Source organism: Silene latifolia, chromosome X, assembly GCF_048544455.1.
Source record: "Silene latifolia isolate original U9 population chromosome X, ASM4854445v1, whole genome shotgun sequence".
Lineage (NCBI taxonomy): Eukaryota > Viridiplantae > Streptophyta > Magnoliopsida > Caryophyllales > Caryophyllaceae > Silene > Silene latifolia.
The window spans coordinates 92,666,704-92,681,927 of record NC_133537.1 but is presented as its reverse complement, the minus strand read 5'-3'; the positions used below and the strand labels follow the sequence as shown (position 1 = coordinate 92,681,927).

Sequence of the window (15,224 nt, the reverse complement as noted above, 5' to 3'; positions counted from 1 at the left end):
AAAGCTATGCGCAACCGATTCTGCAGATGCTAGCTTCCAAACGGATCGTGATGACTCGAAATCTCGATCCGGATTCGTTTTTTACTCTTAATGGCGCTGATCACCGGAAGAGTTCGAAACAAACTGTTACAAAGAGATTCTACGATCGAGTCCGAGTACTATGCCGCGTCTGAAGCTACAAAGGAAGCGATATGGATGCGTCAATTCTTACATGGGCTATCTGTAGTGCCCAGTTCGAATGACCCGATCACCATCTATTGCGACAATAGTGGTGCCATCTTCCAAGCTAAGGAGCCAAAGTCTAGCAACAAGTCTAGACATGTACAACGGAAAGCTCATCTAATCCGGGATTACGTGGAGCAAAAGGCAGTAGTGATAGAAAAGATTGCTACAGATGATAACATAGCAGATCCTCTCACTAAAGCATTACGACAAGATAAGCATGAAGGGCACGTAAATTCCATGGGAATTAAACGTGTTCCTAAGTTGTAGTACTCTTTTATGGATTAGATTCATTCGCTTTTGTACCCTATACAACATCATCGTTTTGATATTTTATATATATTTTGTTTTTCATGTGGATTTGTACGACAAATTTTGAACACCACAAAGTGAACTGAACGAACATTATATTTTTTTCACCCTTAATTGCCCACATGAGCTGATAACTCTGGCAATTATTTTGTGACGTTGGTTGATGGTGGGTTCAACGAGCCATAAGTCAACAGGTTGACTGACCAATCACAGAGGCGATTTATACGGATATTTCGTAGGACACAATTGTGACAACGACGTGGAGTCCTAAATGTTTTATAACATTCGGTGCCTGGTCGTGGATAGGACCTCCATGGTGATCCTAAGAGTCGATTCTTTTGACTATCGACTGTCTCTAGAGACTAAGGCAGATTTTGGGTGACTTTGGTTTCTTTCTCACGGTCATCCGTAACAGGGGCCAAGTAGATTGTTTCGGGTCATTTCATGCTGTGCTTAGATCGGAAGGAGTTCGAGTTGAAGGAAATATTCAGCCTTTAACAGTACTCGATATTTCTCGGGGCCACTCGAGGAGTCAGAATCGAAATGCATGGCCATGCTCGGATACGGATTCGTTTTATCAGTTAAGTTACTCTCTAGTCGGGGAAACCACTCTAGATCCAGATCGATTGTAAAATACGACCTTTATGGATCCAGATCTGCAAATTGTTTTACATTGAGTGGGAGAAATTTTAAATGAATATGAGAATCGGTTATCACACATACACTTGTACGGACAAGTGGGAGTTTGTTGGAGCTGTGTCCTCCAGTTAGTGCGGATAACGTCATTGCACATACACTTGTACGGACAAGTGGGAGCTTGTTGGGGTTGGTGTCCTTAACAGTTAGTGCAAGGACTTATAAATCTCTAAAAGGATCAAAGGGTATACTTTGTATCATAATCAGTTGATCCACGTTTATCAATAACGGTTGGCTTGCTAGATAAGTTTGACGTTATTGTCATACAGATGGCGGTGATCATCTGGTCCCTAAAAGTCACACCTATAGGATACGTTTGAGTGATGTGACGGTATGAAAATACAGTCATGTAGATGCCAATTTTGACTAACCAGTTAGTCTGAGTTATTTGACTAATAATTAGTTAAAATGTGATGTTGAGATATTTTATTTAATACGGATTAAATAAAAATGGCTAAGGCGAATTAAGCAATTAATTTGTAAAATTGAATATAAGCGTTTTATATTTAATTAAATGTATATTGAATATAATTATACAATACTGTTTTGTCGGACATGTATTAATAATTCAACTAACCCGTATTATTAGTTGATGCCTTAATTTCCGATAACCGATAACAGTTTATAATGAAACCGCGTCATATACACTTAGCGAGTTATGGACCGGACCACGAGTTTAAGTGAAGAGAAAATGAAAAGCCCATTTGGGCTCCTCTCACTCGGTTTGGCCGAGGCTCCCATAGACAAAAGGGGAGTCTTCTCCTCTTGTCTAACCCAATTCATTTTGCTAAAATAATTAGGGTTTTGGGAATTGTGCCTCCTGAATCCCGGATCTCTCATCCAACACAAACTCACAAAACAATCCCCTCGATATTGCAAGGCAATTAGGGGATTCTCTCTAGCACAAGGGCATTACTCGGACATCTTGGGTGCAACGATTAGGAGGAGATCTAACTTGATCTCTCATTGCCTTTTGCACTAGGACCGAAGGTTATTTCTATATCTTTGTCGTTTCCTTGTTATTTTCGTTTCATGACTATAAACTACATATAATTTTTGCGTTATAATCCTATAATTAAAGGGTATTATACGGATATTACCCTACAGTTGTTGGGAAGATGAAAGAAAGGAAAGAAAGAAATAGAAAAGAAAAAAAAAAGAAGAAAGAAAAATGATTCGAAAAAGAAAAAAAAAAGGAGAGTCTTATTGTTTAAGCCGGTCGATCGACTGCTCTAATTGGTCGATCGACCGAAGCCCGAGAAAGAAAAGAAATCAATTTCGCATGATTCAAGTCTTTATTAGATGGCGATTTTTGCTCCCATGTTTCATTTATTTATTATGGGGAGTTGATTTATTACGGAGATCGTGAGTTTTGTGCTTGCTATAGCACCGTATTGATTGAATTTTGAGCAAGAAGAAGGATGTTGTCATATGGCTTTGTTTCGGTACTAGCTTGATCACCTGTACCCCCACGTTTCCATAAATGTTTTGCCTTTCTTGCCCAATACCTCACATATCCTATATATACCTCGGCATGTGTCATGGTCATTTGTTCGGTTGGAATGCATATGTACGGTTGTAGAGATTGCTTTCATTTTATATTGCAGGCATGTTCTTATAGGTCGTAGTTAGGTGAGTGTCACCAACAAAATGAATTCTTTCTATCTTATACTTATATTCACCTGTATTTATTGAGTGATTTGAGCGACCCGTGAGAGTCCGATTTGATAAGTCTCTACAGTTGACGGTTTTGCAGTTTTTAACGACTCTATAACTCGTTTGCAAGATTCACATCTCTAATTGATTGTTAATTTTGCATTAAATTGGTTTAGGCTATTCAATTGCATTTCGCTCTGAGATTGAACTCGTTCCTTTAGATCGAGTCTAGTTCTTGCTTGGGGACAAGCAAGGGTTTGGTTTGGAAAAGTTTGATGCGTGTCATTTATATGATGTTTTACACCCTATTTTACATGCATTTCAGAGCTCATTTATGTAGTTTAAGGCTACTATTTGCCCCATTTCGTCTACCTTCGTATTTTTGTGTAATATTGCAGATTTATGCGGAAATGAGTAGAATTTGAGCCAAATCCGTCACCGAGTATCTTGTATTGCATCTGACGTGAAGTATTTACTCAAGGAACGAGCTTGGTGCGCATTTCAAGGCCCGAAAGATAAATCCACGAGAAGTTAGAAGTCAAGAATCAGCTAAAGCAGTCGATCGACCGCTACCTATGGTCGATCGACCATACCACGACTTCCAGGAACTACTGTGCATCGCAGACCAGTCGATCGACCGGTCCCAGTGGTCGATCGACCAAACCGATACTTCAGACGTGAATTAAAAGATCGAGGAACTTGAAGCCCATTGTATTTAGGTTTTGGAAATAAGAGCTACGTTGTATTCTATATAACGTAAGCTAGGTATTCAGAATAAGTATCCAATTATTAATCAAGTTTTATACATTCAGTTTTCATTAAGTTCTTTATCAGTTTTTAGAATATCAAATTAGGGTTCGGGATACTGTTTCGTACAATTTACTCTCGCATTTAGTTTGATCTTCCTTCTGAAATTCCGTCCGGTACTATTCTGTTCTTATTCCAGTTTATTACTTTATTTGCATTCTTAGACATAGCATTGCTAGTTAGTATCCCAAGGCCAATTATCGTTTATGTTATTTGCTTATTTAATCGTTGCAAGTATGAATTCAATAGTTTATTTCGTTATCATTATTGTTGTTTTTATCAGTACCATGAGTAGCTAAATTAATTGTGCTAGGATGTAGGGGACCTGTAGGTTAGGCGGCATTAGATTTAACATGGCCTGAAATCGCATGCCGGTCGATCGACTGGGTTCCCTGGTCGATCGACTGGCCACGCTGAGATTGTTTCATTTTAATTGTTTTAATTGTTGTGTTTGACGAATCGAGTGCACGCGACCAGTTGAATACCTAGGATTTGACCGACCCAATAAAGATCGATAGATAGGGGATGGAGATAGCCTACTTAATTAAGACGACTAGATTAATTAGATCGAAAGATAGATTAATTTAGACCTTTAGTCACTTTTCAGGACGAAAGTCAGTATTAGTGGTATTAGGGACCCGTAGCGAGATCGAAATATGATACCTGTGAGAGTGGACCGAAAGGACCTCTTATTCTCCCGTCTCACGTGATTGTTTTGGACCTACTTAGTATGCTGCCGCCGAAACTATAGTGAACCGACCATCCTTGCACCCCTTTTAATATTTGTTTTATCCGTCTATTTAGTTTCTTGTCTTTTATTGCCCTTAGTTATAGACTAAATCAACTAAACCCCCACTTCGTTACCTTAGACTAGAATTAGACAACAAATAATTACGACATTTGCCTCTCTGTGATTCGACCCTGTTACCACTAGCTTTTGTTAGTCTTAATAGGAAATATAAATATTATTTTTGGCACTCACAACGACGGGTATCACCCATCCTTCAAAAAAGACCGGCGTTTCCTTAAGTAGGGACTTAATCGTCATTTAAGCCCTTAGTTAACCCTAATTCCTACACCTAATCCCCACTATAAATACCCCATTAGTCTAATTAGAAGAGCATGTTCTTCTTAGCAATCTTTAGTGTAGTTAATATCAATCAAATCTCTCTTTAATATTGTAAACAACAATTAATCAAGTTTTAATACAAGTTTTATTTCCTTAATCTCTCTCTTGTTCATCCTTTATTTTGAGTAATTGAAGATTATTTGGGTTATTATTGGGAGATTGACATCCTTCCAATCAAGCATCAAGTACTTCTTTTATTCTTTGCTTTATTATTGGAATCATTAGTAGGTATAATTCTCTTAATCCCTCTTTAATTATTGTTAATCACTTTCATTTATTCATCATGTTTCACTTTGTTGGTATGATTGACAACCTTGCTAGCATGTTCAACATGATAATGAGTGAGTAGTTCCTTAGCTAAGGTTAATGGGTAATTAGGGGAAAGCAACATGGGGAATGATTCATGCTTAAATTAATATGCTTTCATAGTTTATTTTGCTTGCTTGTTGTGATCTCAACTCATGCACATGTTATGTTTGATGAAATGTGCGCCTATGAATCCTTGCATTTTTTACCCATCACCTATCTTTTCAATGAGACTTTTAAGACATAAACCAACTCGAGTCTCATTAGACCATGCATGTTGTTGAGTAGGGAAGACTAAGTCGACTTGTAGGTGTTGTACAATCTAATCGATTTGGCTCCGGGACCCAAACTTTCCTAGGATTGTAAGATATAAACCAACTCGATCCATCACAACAATAATTGCTTGCATCTAGTAGGAAACATGTTTGTATGATCAACTCCCATGTATCCCTTATGAACCCATGATATCCTTGCTTTTAGTCATTTGTTTACATTTCTTAGTTCATTGTTTGCTTTACTTTGTTACTCTCATTAGTTTAGAATACAACTACAAACCCCATCAATTGTGACACTAGCATAAATCGAGAAAGATAGACTTAGAACCCAAAGCACACCGTCCCATGGATCGACCTCGACTTACCACTAACTAGTTGTATGTTGAGTATTATAAATGTGTTTGATTGGATGTGTGACGACCAACTCTTGTCCTTATCAAAAATGGCGCCGTTGCCGGGGACGGTGTTAACTTGATTTAGATTTTCTTATATTGTTATTAGTTGTGTCTTTCTTTGCCTTGGGGAAGTAAAACTCCTCAAGGTTTGTTCTAATTGTTTTCAAGTTGTTTGATATTTTGCAAGATGGACCTTATAGATTGTTTTGTAGAGGACCACTTAAGTATACCTTTCTTCAAAGATCTCATGCAAGCATTGGAGGCCTTGGAAGCAAGTGAGGCTAAAAATATGTATTGGGAATTGGAGGTAGATCTTTTTGAGGCCGCTCTAGCTAACAAAGAACTTACTCATGCACAATCCGAATTAGTGCATAACATCCTTGTGGAAGCATGTCAACCTATAGAAGATGAGCAATCCATCCTAGTTGACATTTTACAAGCTCAAGAGCAAGAGGAATCCATCATGGAATTTGAATGTGATGAGATTATTGAGAATGAAGAACAAGTTGAATATGCTATGAGAATGGAATGTCTAATGGAGATGGAGCAAATTCTCAATGAAACTCCAAAGGAGGAAAATGAGGTACAAACTCCTACTCTAAAACCCCTTCCCCCAAATTTGAAATATGCTTACCTTGATGAATCAAAGACCAAACCCGTGATTGTTAATGATAGACTTGATGAGAACCATTTGGGAAAATTGCTTGATGTCTTGAAACAACATGAGAAGGCTATAGGTTATAGTCTAGATGACCTTAAGGGAATAAGTCCCAACTTTTGCATGCATAGAATTCATCTAGAGGAAGACCATAGACCTACCATTCAACCTTAAAGAAGATTGAACCCCCACATGCAAGAAGTTGTCAAAGGAGAGGTTATGAAATTACTTGATGCGGGAATCATATATCCCATATCAGACTCTTTGTGGGTTAGCCCCGTTCAAGTGGTACCTAAGAAAGGAGGTACCACGGTGGTGACAAATGAAAAGAATAAGCTAATACCCACAAGGAAGATCACCGGTTGGCGTATGTATATTGACTATCGAAAATTGAACTCCGCAACAAGAAAGGATCATTTCCCCCTACCATTCATTGACCAAATGCTTGAGAGGTTAGCCTCCAATAAATTCTTTTGTTACCTTGACGGGTATTCGGGATTCTTCCAAATCCCTATACACCCGGATGACCAACATAATACCACCTTCACATGCCCTTATTGTACTTTTGCATATAGGAGGATGCCTTTTGGTTTATGCAATGCCCCGCCACTTTCCAAATATGCATGATGAGTGTCTTCTCCGATTACCTAGAGACCATAATGGAAGTTTTTATGGATGATTTTAGTGTTTATAGAAAGGACTTTGACTCATGTTTGCATAATCTTTCCCTTGTGTTGCAAAAATGTGAAGATGTTAGTCTTGTTTTAAATTGGGAAAAGTGTCACTTCATGGTCAATGAAGGAATTATTTTGGGTCACTTAATTTCGGAAAAGGGCATCGAGGTCGATAAAGCTAAAGTTGAGGTGATAGAGAAACTCCCACCTCCCGTGAATGTTAAAGGGGTGAGAAGTTATCTCGGTCACGCGGGTTTCTATCGCCGTTTCATAAAGGATTTTTCGAAAATAGAGAAACCCCTCACTCAACTCTTGCTTAAAGATGCCCAATTCCATTTCACTGATGAGTGTGTTGAAGCCTTTAATAGAATCAAGGAAGCACTAATCTCGGCACCGATCAATCAACCTCCAAATTGGGAACTACCGTTCGAGATTATGTGTGATGCTAGTAACTACGCCGTTGGAGCGGTTCTTGGCCAACGGGTAGGTAGAGCTCTTCATGCCATCTATTATATAAGCAAGACTCTTGATCCCTCCCAAATGAATTATGATACCACCGAGGAGGAGCTTCTCGCCATTGTCTATGCTTTGGGCAAATTCCGTTCCTACTTACTTGGATCCAAGGTGATTGTCTTTTCGGATCACCGTACTCTCCGACATCTCTTGATAAATAAGGAGGCAAAACCAAGGTCGTTGAGATGGATTTTGCTTCTTCAAGAATTTGACTTGGAAATAAGAGACAAGAAAGGAGCCGAAAATGTAGTGGCGGATCACTTGTCAAGGATCCGGTTTCATGATGAGCATGGAGAAACCCCGATCAATGACTCATTTCCCGACGATATTTTGATGGCCATTCAAGCACAACTTGAAAGGCACATCACCCCATGGTTTGCCGATTATGCTAACTATATTGTTGGAAAAGTACTCCCTCCAAATTTGAACCACAACCAAAGAAAAAGGTTCCTATTCGAAGTAAAGAGGTACTTTTGGGATGACCCAAACCACTACAAGGAGTGTAGTGATGGGCTCTACCGGAAATGCATCCCTCAATGGGAAGTCCAAGGAATCTTGGAAGGGTGCCACTCATCACCCTATGGTGGGCACCATGGAGCAAGGAGAACCGTTGTAAAAATTCTTCAATCGGGCTTCTATTGGCCTACAATGTTTCAAGACACAAGAGAATTCATCATTCATTGTGACGCTTGTCAATGAACGGGGAATATCTCTTGGAGGAACGAAATGCCACAAAGGGGCATTCTAGAGGTGGAGATCATCGATGTTTGGGGGATCGACTAACAAGGTCCCTTTGTGACATCCAATGGGAATAAGTACATCCTTGTGGCCGTAGACTACGTCTCAAAGTTGGTGGAGGCAATTGCCACTCCAAATGATGATGCAAAGACGGTCACGAAGCTCTTCAAGAAAATAATCTTCCCAAGATTTGGAGTTCCTAGAGCAATCATAAGTGATGGAGGAACGCATTTTCATGAGAAGAAACTTGCATCTCTTTTGACCAAATATAGTGTTCAACATAGAACCGGCTTGGGATATCATCCTCAAACAAGCGGTCAAGTTGAAGTTTCAAATAGAGAGATCAAACAAATCCTTGAGAAAGTTGTGAACAAGACCCGAAAAGATTGGAGCACAAAGCTTGATGATGCTCTTTGGGCTTATAGGACGGCCTATAAGACTCCCGTAGGAGCCTCCCCTTACAAGCTTGTCTATGGAAAAGCGTGTCATTTGCCAATCGAATTGGAGTACAAAGCTTTTTGGGCAATCCGAGCTCTTATCTTGATCTTAAATTAAGTGGCCAAAAGAGGATGATTCAAATTCAAGAGTTGGAGGAATTCTGACTACAATCCTATGAGAACGCCAAGATTTACAAAGAAAGGACGAAATTGCTCCATGATAAGAGGATTAGACAAAAGGCCTTGCACAAAGGGGACAAAGTCCTTCTATTCAATTCCCGCTACCGACTTTTTCCGGGAAACTTGAACTCTAGATGGATGGGTCCATATGTGATAACCGAATTTGGAAAATATGGGGACTTTGAAATCAAGGCGGAAGATGGAAGCAAGTTCAAAGTCAATGATCAAAGGTTGAAGCCATACTATGAGGGAGCGTTTATTGGAGAGGTCGAGGTCACCTACCTCGGGCCTTCTCATCCTTGAAAGAACCATCAAAAGGTAGAGTTTGGTGGAGTCCTCCCTAAACCACCACTTGTAAATATATTAACCGTCTAACTTGTATTTATAATTTTATTGCATTTCTTTAATCATAAACATAAACTCTTTCCATGAGAGTAAGTGAGGGAGGGTCACTAACGAAATTTGAATGAAGGAAGGAACCAATCTTCAAGTGTGGGGAAGCATCTATGAGAGGAAAGGAAATCAAAGGAAAAATTCGCAGCTGGACCCGAGCATCTTCATTGGAATCCGCCCGTCCTGCTGGAATCCGGGCGTTTTATGAAGAATCCGTTCGTCCCTCTAAACTGTGAAATTGAAAATTTTGGGACTGTCGAAGAATCCGAGCGTCTCAGCAGGGAAGACGCTCGTCCTAAGGAATCCGCCCGGCTTTGCAGAAAGACGGCCGTCTTTTTGCCTGTGCATTTCAAGAAATCTCAATGTCTCAGAATCCGTCCGTCTTTGAGAAAAGACGCCTGTCTGGTTTTCAGAGAATCCGAGCGTCTTGGGGTCGGGACGCCCGTCTCTGTGGCGTCATATTTTTGGAAAGTTAACTGTGACAGAATCCGGGCGTCTTCCCACAAATCCGCCGGTCCCGAGAAGCTGGAATCCGAGCGTCTTCTGCTCGAATCCGCCCGTCTTCCTGCGATAATTCGGCCCGACTTTTCTTAATTTTATTACACCCCACCACACAATTTGTGACACCTCACCCTTCCTTCCACTTGTATTATAAAAACCCACCTCCTTATGACTCCAAAGCATATCCCAATCACTCTTTTACCCCACAAAATCAAAAAGCCCCAAATTCCTAGGGTTTCAAAGGCAACATTCAATCCACAAGGAGCATCTTTATTCTTTAACAAATCAAAAATCCCAGCTCAATAATCAAAGAATGGCACCAAGGATATCTTCTTTTAAAGATGGGAGGAGACCAAGGGTAAGAGGAAGTTATTCTACCTCCCACATCAACACATTAAGAAGGTAGCATGAAGAAATTGTGGATCCTACAAGACTTGATGACTTCTCAAATGTTGAATTTATCAATGATGTGCAAAGACTAGTCTTCCACCGGCTTCTAAGTAAGAACATTCTCCCTACTAAGTTCTTATGTCATAATACTTTAAGGAAACTTGGGATTTATCACCAAGTGGAAGCTCTCTTTGAAGTATTTGGTCTCTCTACCCTTTTCCACATGTATGAGCAAACTTACCGATCCCTTGTGCTTGACTTTTTGAGCTTTTTGAAGATTACAACCTTGAATAAAACAATATGCATAGAATTTAGGTTGGAAAATGTTTCAAGGATGATGACCCTTGTGGAATTCGCAAATGTGCTCGGACTCGATGTTTCGCCTACCCGGACATCGAAGCCAAAGAAATACAGTGTTGAACCTTTATGGAGGGCCATGACCGGCCGAGATTTCATACACACCAAGGAGTGTCTCGCTTTTCATATTCAAAATCCGATTTTGAGACTCACTTACCGGTTCCTCTCCGGCACCCTCCTTGCTCGCCGAGATCCGGCGATTGTGAATCAACTTGACCTTGTGTTCATGGAATCTTACCTCAATATTCAAGGAAGAAGTGTGTACCGCTTCAATGCGTCTCTTGTGCTACTCGAAAAATGGGCAAAGTTTAGGAATGGTGATGATGATGGGATGAAACACATTGTAAATGGAGGACTCATTACTAGGCTTGCGAAGCATTTCAATCCGAGATTCAATGAGAATAATGAGTATGCTCCTCTTTCGGGAAACACAAGGATAAATGAAGATCTTCTTCTTATTCATCATCATTGGATAACCCTTGAGGGGGTTGATAAGCGGATCAAGTGGATAACGAAAGGAAGTGATCCGATTTATCTACCAATGACCGGCCTACCACGAATTTCCCCAAGAAGAGGACCTTTATCACCAATCCCATCCTACCTCATCCCTCCAAACCCAACCCAAGCAAGACAAGCACCACCACCTCCAAATCCCCAACAACAACAACAAGAGCAACAATCTCAAGATGAGAAGATCAAAGTGCCTCCCTACCCATTTACTTATCAACCGTACAACCATCCCAACCCCTTTATCCTTCCCCGTGATGACTTTTTCACGGGAATTCTACAAGATTTGCACCACCGACAATATGAAGCTACCGTGGACAATTACTATGCACTATATCCTCAATACCACGATATGATTCATAGGGGAAAGGTTAGTGAAGAGGGATCATTTCCCTCTTGGGCACAAATGGATCTACTCTTCCCCAATTCGGAGAGGGCAAATGAAGGGGCAAACGGGAGACAAGAGGAAGGGAGCAACAATTCTTGCGGAGGGGACACGGTGGAACTTGAAAGTGAAGAGGACGAGTTCATGGACCCGAATATGAGTGATGCATCAAAGGGGATATGGGATAGTGATCTAGAGGGAGATGACGGCGATCTCTAGAGGATCACTTCATAGCTAGATGGAGCGGGCGTGAGGCACCCATCTAAGTTTAAGTGAAGATTCCTCATCTCATCTCTTTAATTTTCAATTTTCTTAAAAGAAGTTTATATTTTGTTAACTTGTATTTTATTCAATCTTGATCATAGTTGGAGTAGTCCTAGAAACATAGAGGAATAACACCTCGGCCCCATTGAGGTGTTCTAATTTCATTGTTCCCATTTTTGAAAATCCAAAATGACAAATTTAGTTTCATGCATTGCATCTTGTGTGCATGAACTACACCCAATCTTAGGACATTAGAAATAATGTCTAACTCGGTTTGGGGAAGTACATGCATACGCAACGGGAGGTAATCTAAATTACGCTCTCCGTCATAAACAAAAAAAACCATGCATCATGTAGTGTAGATTAGTGTAGCTTGCATTTAGAGTAGAATTCATGCTTCATGTTTGCATGATTTCCCATCACTTTGGCCATTGAGGACAATGCCCATATTAGTGTGGGGATGGGGAATTCTAACTTGACTCTTATTCAAAAATCCAAAAAATTGAAAAATTTCGAAAAACCATAAAAATTTGAAAAACCAAAAACAAGTTCATTTCCTTTGTAGTGTAGTCATGTATATATTGTTGTATATATTGTGTTTGTTTTATCCTTGTTCACATTGATCGACTACGCCACATCCAAGACATAAGGATATTGAAGACCGCATGGTTTGATATTTCCAATCTCCTTTTTCCTCTTTATGTTAATGACTATGTGGCTTTATTTTGATTGATGCGGTATAACAATGTGAACTTAGGACTTGCATTTAGTGTATATGTCATATTAGTTGGTAGAATCATTTGCATTAGGATGTTTATATGCTAGTTGCATCATGGCATGTAGTTTGCATGTTAGAAAAATTTTGTGAATCCGTCTACTTGGGAAGTTTGACAAGTGTATATAGGCCCTAGTAGATGATTTTTCTTCTTAAGACTTTGCTTGGTGGAATACTTGTAAAACACCCTAGGATGTGTCATGCTAGTATCCTTTGACCCATGGATTAAGGCCTAGTCAAGAGTACCTTGTGGTGTGATAACTCCTTGGCTACCGTTTATTCCAAGGTGACCCTTGAAACCATGCATCCATCCATCATCCATGTTCTACCACATTTTTGTCATCAAAGGGAATGGGCACAAAAAGAAATCAATTTGAGTTCAATGAAATGAAAAATGAAAGGAAGTTTGCAAAAATTCATCAAATGAAAAGAGGAGCAAAAATAGAACTCCTAAAGCTTCAAATATAGGCCACCCTCACTACATATGGGGTGACTTTGAAAACGTTCAAAAAGAAATGCAAAAAGTTGTCAAGTGTTGAAATGCCAAAAATCAAAAAAAAAAATGGCAAGAAAGTGTTCACAAATGTTATATGCCACAAGAAATTGGGAGGAAAAACAAAAACAAAAGCAAACTCCCAAAGTGAAACTCAAATATCTATCGATCCCTTTATCCATCGTATCCATTTTTGTGCATGGTAGAGAGGGGACGACCCTTCTTCTTGTCTAGGCAAGAGGGGGAATTCCGCGATCCTCCAGTGTTTCTAACACCATAGGGAGTCTATTCTTGACAAAAGCATTTAACGATTGAGGACAAAGGTACCCTAGCTTGACACAACTTGGAGGTGATTTATTGGTATCCTTCTAGGCTTAGTAGTTTGAAGAAATTGCATCTATGAAGGAGTGTGTACCCTTGAATTGCTTCCCTTGTAGATAATTTCCGCCACTTGGATGAGGAAAGTGGCTATTCTTTTGTAGATGCATCCATTATTTGATTTTGTGTGCTTAATGTTTGGATGTGTCGCCATTTTGGCAAGACCCACCTTGCCTTGCAAGAAGGCATCCTACCTCATGGTTGTCTTGTTGTGAGTTGAAGGGGCATAGTGAGACCCGCTAGTTGTCTCTTGTCGGCTATGTTATTAGGTTAGTTTAAATAATGGTCCTAGTCTTTGTCACCTCCTTACTCGGGACGAGCAAAGGTTCGGTTTGGGGATATTTGATGTGACCATAATTAGAGCACATTTAGTCCCCGGATTAGCCTTGTTCCCATGCTTTTTAGTGCATATTTGGGTCATTTATTGTCTTTAGTTCTTTGTTTTGCATATTCTTTGAGGTTTTGATCCTTTGGTAGGAAAGGAGTGCAAACCTTGCATTTTCATGGCAAAATGAGACTAAATTGATTGAATTCAAATGACCAAGCATCAAGGAGAGACAAGATTAGAAGGCCTTTGTACATACTATAGTAGATGGGCAATGATGAGAAAAGATCCTTGCATCCCCGAGGAAATCCCCAAGGATTTTATGAAGAAAAAGGAAGAAAAGAAGAAGAAAGCAGACTGCCCAGCAATCCGTGCGTCTTCCCCAGAAGACGCCCATCTCCATCACCACAATCCGCCCGTCTTCACCCCAAGACGCCCGGGCAGAGACCACCGAATCCGCCCGTACCGTGCTAAAGACGCCCGGATTCTAAGGCAGGCCAATTTCGTTTCTTCAAGCTTCAAGAAAGATGCCCATCCTTCCAAAAAGACCGGCGTTTCCTTAAGTAGGGACTTAATCGTCATTTAAGCCCTTAGTTAACCCTAATTCCTACACCTAATCCCCACTATAAATACCCCATTAGTCTAATTAGAAGAGCATGTTCTTCTTAGCAATCTTTAGTGTAGTTAATATCAATCAAATCTCTCTTTAATATTGTAATCAACAATTAATCAAGTTTTAATACAAGTTTCATTTCCTTAATCTCTCTCTTGTTCATCCTTTATTTTGGGTAATTGAAGATTATTTGGGTTATTATTGGGAGATTGACAACCTTCCAATCAAGCATCAAGTACTTCTTTTATTCTTTGCTTTATTATTGGAATCATTAGTAGGTATAATTCTCTTAATCCCTCTTTAATTATTGTTAATCACTTTCATTTATTCATCATGTTTCACTTTGTTAGTATGATTGACAACCTTGCTAGCATGTTCAACATGATAATGAGTGAGTAGTTCCTTAGCTAGGGTTAATGGGTAATTAGGGGAAACCAACATGGGGAATGATTCATGCTTAAATTAATACGCTTTCATAGTTTATTTTTCTTGCTTGTTGTGATCTCAACTCATGCACATGTTATGTTTGATGAAATGTGAGCCTATGAATCTTTACATTTTTTACTCATCACCTATCTTTTCAATGAGACTTGTAAGACATAAACCAACTCGAGTCTCATTAGACCATGCATGTTGTTGAGTAGGGAAGACTAAGTCGACTTGTAGGTGTTGTAGAATCTAATCGATTCGGCTCCGGGACCCAAACTTTCCTAGGATTGTAAGATATAAACCAACTCGATCCATCACAACAATAATTGCTTGCTTATAATTTGAGAACATGTTTGTATGATCAATTCCCATGAATCCCCTATGACCCCATGACACCCTAGTGCTTTTTATAAATT

General features: G+C 39.7%; 1 protein-coding gene across 1 annotated transcript in view; it reads left to right on the top strand.

The window, feature by feature from the left end:
* LOC141617862 (uncharacterized) overlaps positions 1–15,224 on the top strand; it is a 69,290-nt gene that overhangs the window by 37,797 nt on the left and 16,269 nt on the right. The gene's annotated exons all lie outside the window — the stretch shown is intronic.